The 8,168-nt window shown below is 38.3% G+C and overlaps 1 long non-coding RNA gene across 1 annotated transcript; it reads left to right on the top strand.

The window, feature by feature from the left end:
- The first annotated feature begins 3,654 nt into the window (after nucleotides 1-3,654).
- On the top strand, nucleotides 3,655-7,548 carry LOC140250777 (uncharacterized). Its single transcript, XR_011903268.1, has 3 exons — nucleotides 3,655-3,918; nucleotides 4,366-4,466; nucleotides 7,460-7,548. It is a non-coding gene; the product is annotated as an uncharacterized lncRNA (long non-coding RNA).
- Nucleotides 7,549-8,168: the final 620 nt, after the last annotated feature.

The following is an 8,168-nucleotide window of genomic DNA, read 5'->3' as shown; positions in this document are numbered from 1 at the left end:
CAGGCCGTCTATACCCCTTGTCATGGGTGCAGGTAGATTTTAGGTTAACCCGTGACAGTGGAAAAGGTTATAATTTGAGGGAGCTGTAACCGTTAAGATTCTATTGAATGGGATTTTCCCTTGTTCTGTACTGTTATCTCACTAGAGAAAACATTGCATTTTATGAGTAAGCTAATTGTTCTGGACAAACCAATCTGCAGTCCTAGAAACCTGGATTTTCAAATGTGCTGAGCACAGGCAGCTGCATCTAAAGACAGTGGGGGCATTTAAAGTGCAATTAAATGTGAAGTTCTCTAAAAATTCAGGCCAGAGGCTGGCTGTAAGGTTAGAATGGAGATGCTTCCTTGCCTCATGGGCACTGTGAATATTGTGGCAGACTGAGAAGTTACACTGAAAAGACTGTGTAAAGATGAAGTCTTTCTTCAAAGTGGTCTTTGAATATTAAAAAAAAAAAATAAAAAAAAATGCCTTGAACCAAAGAGAAGAATAAAAAGAAAAGAAGAAGGTATAGCTTGCCTATTTGTGAACTGAATGAATGTAGCATCTTGTTCACCCTCACTTCTCCCCCACAATATATGTACTTAATACATATACCACATGGTCACAATTAGTTTTGTGCAAGCATATTTAATTCTAGCATTCCCTGACTCCTTTTTTTTTTAATATATATGTAATATGCATAAAGAATATGTATTTGAGTAATAAATCTTTATAGAATCATTGAATAATTCAGTCTGGAAGAAATACTGGTAGGTTGTATAGGCAAGCCTCTGCTCAGAGCAGGGTCAGTGCTGAAGTCAGCACAAGTTTTTCAGGGCTTTGTCCATTTGGGTCTTGGTAATCAAGGTACCATTCATGATGCCTTGAGGCAATTGGTTCCATTGTTTACCTATGGGAAAGATCTGGCATTTGAAGGCAGATGTCTTTGTAGAGGAGTATTTAGCTAAGCTTGTACTGAGTTGTTAAATGTTGTTAAAATACAGGGTTGGAAAAACAGAAGGAGAAAAGCCTGTTTTAGCCCTAGTACACATATGCTACAAATAAATTTGTGTTCTAAAATGTCAGTATTACAAACCTGAGGTTTCTGAGACTTAAAGATTACTGCGGTTTATAGATTTCGTAGGTTTTGTCGTGTCATATCAGTCATATTTTGGAATTTGATTGCACTGTTTAAGTCTGGTAAAATTAAGAAAGAGCACGTACTGTAAGTATAAGATGGTCTTGAATACGTAGAACTTAGAAACTGCAGTCATCAATTTTCTGAATGCCTAAAGCAGAAAAACACTACCCAAGTATCTTGGTTTGGATCTGTCTGCTAAGTTTCCTGAATCACACAAGGTTTTAAGAGCATCAAATGAACCTTGGAACAGTTATCTTTATAATGGATGAGAACACTGAATATTTAAATAATCTTGACTTTAGCAGTGCTGTCTTCTATAACCTACTCATAGACGGTCTGATAAAGTACAGGCTAGATAATGGACAGTGGTGGGTGGACTCAAAACTGGCTGAATTGCTTGACTTAAGGAATTGGGTCCAGTGGCACAGCGCCTGGTTGGAGGCCAATCACTAGTTGTATACCCAAGTTGTCAGTACTAGGGATACTTCATTAATTACCTGGATGATAGAACAGTCTGTACCCACAACAAGTTCTCTGAGAGGAGCGGTTGATAGACCACATGGTTGTGATGTCACTCAGAGGCATCTCAAGAGGCTGGAGAAAGGAGCTAATAAGAACTTTATGAAGTTCAACAAAGAAAAGTGCCAAATCTTGCATCCTGGGAGGAATAATGGCTGGTGCTGCTACATGCTGGAGTGTAGGTGGGTGAAAAGCAGAATGGCAAAAAAGGCTCTGAGGAGTCTGATGAGCACCAGCTTGACCAGAAGCCATAAATGCACCTATGCAACAAAAAGCTAACAGCATCCTGGGCTGCATCAGGAAGAGCATTGACAGAAGGTTGATGGAGGGGTTACTTCCTGCCTACTTAACACAGATGGGACATACCTGGAGTGCTGGATTTAGTTTTGGATTTCCCAGGACAGCAAAGACACAGACATTCTGGGGCATACCAAGGTCTATGAAGATGATTAAGGGACTGGAGCATCTGGAATGTGAAGAGAGGCTGAGAGCTGGGACTGTTGAGTCTGAAGAGGAGAAAATTCAGGAGAGATCTCATTAGTGTGTAGAAGTTCTGTAAGGAAGGGGGTGAAGAGAACAGAGCCACAGAGCCAGGCTCCTCTCGGTGGTATCCAATGAAAGACAAGAGGCAATGGGCACAAACACAGAAAAAAAAGGAATGTATTTTTGCTATGAGGGTGGTCAAACTCTTGAATAAGTTGTAAAGACTCTTTCCTTGGAAATACTCAAAACTCTACACAGTCTCGGGCAACAAGATCTTGTTGACTGCTTTTGTTATTACAGTGTTCTGCTAGATCTCCTAAAGTCAAGATCTGCTTCTTCTTCTGGGAGTAAAGCTTCAGATCAGCATTACTCAGTGTCCCCCTGTGGGGAAAAGAAAAAAAAAAAAAAACAAAAAAAAAAAAAAACAAAAGTAAGCAAAATATAATGTGGGATGTAGGAGAAATGGAAATTGAAGCATTCTTCCTTATCTCCCTACAGTAGAAACCAAATTTATTTCATTGTACTGTTCAAACTGAATAGGCTGAAGAATTACAAAAGGTAAGAACTGATTTTCTCATAATTACATATAAACTGAAGAAGTGACCATGAATGAGAACTGACATCCTAATAATAGCGGTAAAATGTAGTTGTTTTATGAGAACAGAAATTTGTAATTCAAATAATCTGAGTGAGAGGAGCTAAGGAAATAAAAACACCGAAGCTGAATACCTATAATAAAGATAATTAGAATTAGCAGTAAATATTGCCCTGAAACATGCTGTTACAGCTGAGACCATTTTGTAATGTGTGAGATGCTATGGCATAGTGATTTATACGCTTCTCAACTTAAACGTTAGAAGAAAACCATATTCTATTGCCTTAATGCATTTCCTGCCTTTCAGCGGATGGCTTTGACTGGCCTACTCACTTTCAGTCAGCTTTGAGTAGGTTTTCCAAAGAAGTATTTAACCACATAATGACTGACATGACATGAACTCAGCAGTGTGCCTTGCTGGGGGAATAGGAGCATTTTTAAATACCAATGCATAAAGCATGGAACCGTAGCAAGCTATTTAAATGATCAACACTTCGATTATTAGCATGCTAGAAGAAAACTGTGTGATAACTGAAAATGTTTTGTTTGTGTAATAGCTACTCTTACTAGGATTGTAGTAACATTCAAAAGTTGTTCAGCGCAACTGCAGAAGACCTTTCAAACATATTTCATGGGGAAGTAGACTTCACACTGTGTCAAACTGAACGTGCTAATTGTGGGAGGTCCCCAAATCAGATATATATATTTTTTTTGTTTATCCCTTTCTGCTTTTTTCTCGCTAACAATAATTTTTAACTGGTTGTTCCAATTGGCCTTTTTTTCTCATTTCAGCCTCCTCTTATAACACAGCAGCAGGGGGCAGGGAGGAGCCAGGACAGGTGGCCTGAATTAGGCCAGGGGTTGTTCCATACTGTGTAACATGTGGAAGGTCATAAATCTGTGGGTAGTTGGCTAGGGGCTGGCTGCCACTTGGGGTTGCTGGGTGTCAGTCAGATGGGGTGAGGCCTTGTGATACTGGTGGGCTGTTGTATTGTTGCTGTGCCTTAGGTGGCAAGTAATTGCATTGTGGCTCTCTATATTGCCATCACTGCTGTTTCGTTTCCATTTTCCTCTTCTGTCTTAGTAAATAGTTTTTGTCTCAACCCATGAGTTGTATTTTGTTTCAAATTCTCTCAATCGTCACGCTTGGTAGGGAAGAGTATGTGAATGGCATCGCAGTGTGGAGCTGCTGCCTTCAATGGTGAGTTTTGATTCCATATACTATTGTATAAAATAAGACTCACGGGTATATTTACATAATGAGACCATTAATTAGTGCTATTAGATTGTATTTTCGAAAGTCTAAGTAGGATGGATCTTCTAAGCTTTATCTGCCTGGTTTCAGTAAGGCCACAAGCTCTTATTTTTTAGAGTGATGTTTGGGCTTTCTAGTCTCGTGTTCTTGAATGTTTTGCTTTACTCCTAAAGATCTTAATTGGGAAAAACATCACTTAATTTCTGCTAAGCTCTAGGCTTAATGCTTGTACTTGTCTTTTCTCTACCTCTGTTTTTTTATGTTTTATGTTCAGGTGGAAGGATTATTTTCCCCCTTTGAACAAATAAATTAGTAATTCTTTAAGATCTTTTTCCAATATATCTGGAACCATTGTTTTGGGTTAAAAACTATGTCACAAATGGTCATTTGTAGGAACATCAAAGAGTTTGTCCACCTCTGTTCTGTGCCATGCTCAACAACTGAAAACAAGACTGAAGGAGCCAATTTAGAAGCAGCAGTTGAAAGATCCAAATGTAAGTAAATTTTGTGCTCTGTTGGGAGTGTTTGAGTTATTTATGAAATGCAGATAGAGGAATTAACATTTCTAAATAATACTAGAACAAATGATGGTGAGAAAGATCATACTGGATTGTGTAACATTCTCTTCCATAAAAGTATTTTCCATTATATTATGTGGAACATTTATAACCCGAAGGATTTGTGCAGCAAACCAAATTATAACTGTGTCAGTATAGAGGGAAATAATACAGCAGAATGAAAATTGAAGTACAGATTAAAGTGTGGTCAATCAACCAATCAGCTTTGGCTTGAAGGTATGGTTATGCCATACAGTCTATACAGTGGAGGCAAAATTGCATGCAACATTTCTCTCTCATCTCCTAGCACTTTCCAAATTGAAATAATTTATACTCAGGATGTTAAACCAAATAGAAAGTACATGAAGAATGTATCTCAGCCAACAAGATCCATCAAGGTGATACCAGGGGACTTGAAGAGGAAAATATCTTCGTTAGTATCGTTAGTGCTGCAGACACACTGGACATGGCAGCTGAAACCAAAATCTCACGCACTTTGTAACCACATAGTAAAACATGGTTCTTGATCTTATTTTTGTGTTTGACATATATACATCAGACAGAAAGGAGAGGGAGGGGCAATACCAGAATGGGACTAGGTAGTCTAGCAGGAGGGGCTAGGCGCCCAGCCCAGTATATCTGAGGAGGCTGTACCAGAGGCAGGAACTGCTACCCCCAGAGTCTCAGCTAGCACTTCCATAGCATTCTCTTCAGTGAAAGAGAACTGGGAGCATAAATAAAATGGGTAATGGATTTATCTTGCTTCAATGAGGCATTTAACTTGGTATCAATTTGAAGTTTGTGTCTTGTCTTATTCGATCTACATGAGTTCGTCTGTGTCATATCATGGTTTTATTCTGTTATGTGTTTTAGTCTTCTGGTCTGTTTCATGCTAGTAAATATTGTCTCTTGTAACAGTTGAAATGTCAGGATATGAATGTTTTGAATGTGCAAGATGAAATCTGTGAAATGATGCATTTCTTTTTCGGTGAGCTCTGAAAAGGAGCCAAACATGGTTTTCTTGTTTATGGAGCAAAGGACTGGAACTGACCTTTGGGGTCACAGACTCCAGTGCAGTGAGTTCAGGCCAGTGCACAGGCACTACATCTTATAATCTCTTTCACATGTTCACAGACTTGTTTCGTGGCGTGGGTTGTTGGGTTTATTTTTGGTGGGCTTTTTTTTTGCTGAGTTTGAACACTTTACTGCAAACAGACACTGGATTAGGAAACTAGATTTTGTTCTTTGGTGGAGACTGAATCCTGAAAGTCCTCTAGCAGAACAGAGCTTACAGGATCAGTCATACTTCAGGGTGGTGATGTGCTGTGGGAGTATTGTTTCTAAGTTATGCCTGGCACCTTGGGAGATGCAGTGTTGTTCTGTGGCCATTGCATTGACCTGTCCCAGTGATGCTGCCCACCATAACTTTCTGCATCCTAGTTTCCCCATCAGTACTTAAAGGACAGCAACTGCAAAGTGCCTTAAAATCTGCTGATGAACAGCTTTATATGTGAGTTGCGCTCTGTATGGGGTGGACCAGAGCAGCCCTGTTATTGATGGTTATTTTACCTAAATAATCTTGATTCTTTCTTACTTTCTTTATGATCATCAAATTAAGTTGAAAAGGTCATTCCTTTCCGTAATAGCTCAAGTTCAGGGTTTTCTTTTATTTTTTTCATAGCTTTTAAGGATATACCATGTCATAGATGTCAGATACTGCATTCCTTCACACTGTTTAAATCATTCTATAAGAAAGCAGATTTTTTTAGAAATACATTCAGTTTATTTTTCATTGGAAAAAAAAAAAAAAAAAGGAGCCCTTATTTTACAAAATATTTCCTCATCCTGAGCTTATTGACGCCTACCAGACCAAGTTTTAGACAGAGGTTTTTTAATGGGGATTTGTCACTCATTAATTTTGATGTGAAGATTCTCTTTTTATTATTTTTTTTCCTCAGAACAATTTTTCAACGTCAGGCTTTTTTTTTAAGGGGGAGGCCGGGGGGAGAGGGGGGAAGAGGTCGACACAATCAGGCTTTTTTTAACATAATGGAATAATGACATAACCTTCATTATAGCATCTCAAATGCAACAATATAATACATTTACTTAAGTCTGGGACAAGGAAACCGAACCAATTTATTATAGCCTGTTGATTCACACTCACATGCTGTGCAGTTCGTGTGAAGGCCCCATTTACTTTTTCACATGAACTGCCACAGCATGGTTTAAATAGAGATTTCTCTAGCAGTAGTGTTAAGGCTCCTTATTAACATCGTTTCTGGAGTCACTGGGCCAAGTATATCCCTAGTGCAATTCCACTGATCTCAGTGGGGTTATCCTTGAGATATATTTGGTCCATTGTTTCTACAGAATCTCTTTGTTCTTTTTTGATCTCTCTTAAGAATTTTGTTACTTTGAAAATTTCTTGCATAGCAAGTTCTAACATTAGAAAGTTCACAGCATTTGTAAGTAACTTCTCAGGTGGTTTTTACACATTTCTACTTGGAGATCAGAGATGATTATATCTAATAACATGTTGCTTGTTTCTCGTTATTTTTAATTCCAAAACTTGATGTGGCTACCAAAAACAGTCTAAGACAGACTTCATGTGCATTTGGCATTATTTTCTGCGCAGCTCTCTCTCTTGCAGTTTTTGGAAACAAATGTGTATTGAGCGATGAAACTCCCAAGCCTAACCTGAAAAGTCGAGCTTTTATGGTGTTGTTTGTCAGTAATGAATGTTTATCTTCATGGTTGTTGGTTTTGGTTTGGTTTTTGTTTTTACTTCTATTAGGCATTGCGCACTACTTTAAAAAACAAAAGTAGTCAACCAAATTTTTGCTCAGGTTAGATGTGTAGTTAATGACCATTTTGTACATTACACATATACATGTGATTTACATTATTTAATTTTTATTTTTTTTCAGGAGAAAGAACAGTATGACTAGACAAGAGGACAAAGAAAAGTGGTCCCTTGGATAAGTGGTGAATAAATGGAAAAGCATGTGTTCTCAAGATGCTTGTGTCTCATATCCCTTTCTGTATATTACTGAAGTTTTGCACAGGCATTTGGTGGCCTCCTTAATTTATATTAGTTTATGCAGGGAATTATTAACTCAGCACATGCACCTCTTTACTTGGCTTTGCATTCAAAGAATCTGGCTCTGTCAGAATTTTTAATTCACCAAAATCAAATTTGATTTCCACCAAATCCGTAATCAGCAGAGGAAAATGACTTGGACCAGGACCTCTGGATCCCTGAGCTCATGCTTATCTTCTTGTCAAGATCTTTTTATTCTCCAAAAAATAATTAAGTCCTAACATGAGATTGCGTTTTGCAGGGAACAGCCTATGGGCTCTAGGGTAATTAAATCCCTGCTTGTTAACTACTGCTTGAATAAATAACATTTGATTCTGTTGATAACCAATGAGGATTTGCTAGCATGGGAAGTTCTAGTGCCAAAATGACTTTTGCTCTACAGGTATGTGTTCAGGAAAGTGCTGCAGGTGAGGTGTGCCTGTGAGTTGTGTTACCTATTGAGATACAGCTGTAATTTTTTGCAGATTTTCCAGTCTATTCCAGCATGTTCTTCATGCTGAAGGGAGAGGTGATACTGCCTCTAAGTAAAGATGTGG

This window comes from Excalfactoria chinensis, chromosome 3 (assembly GCF_039878825.1).
Source record: "Excalfactoria chinensis isolate bCotChi1 chromosome 3, bCotChi1.hap2, whole genome shotgun sequence".
In the NCBI taxonomy this organism is placed as follows: Eukaryota; Metazoa; Chordata; class Aves; order Galliformes; family Phasianidae; genus Excalfactoria; species Excalfactoria chinensis.
The sequence above is the reverse complement of the archived record's forward strand: the minus strand, read 5'-3'. Positions and strand labels throughout refer to the sequence as shown.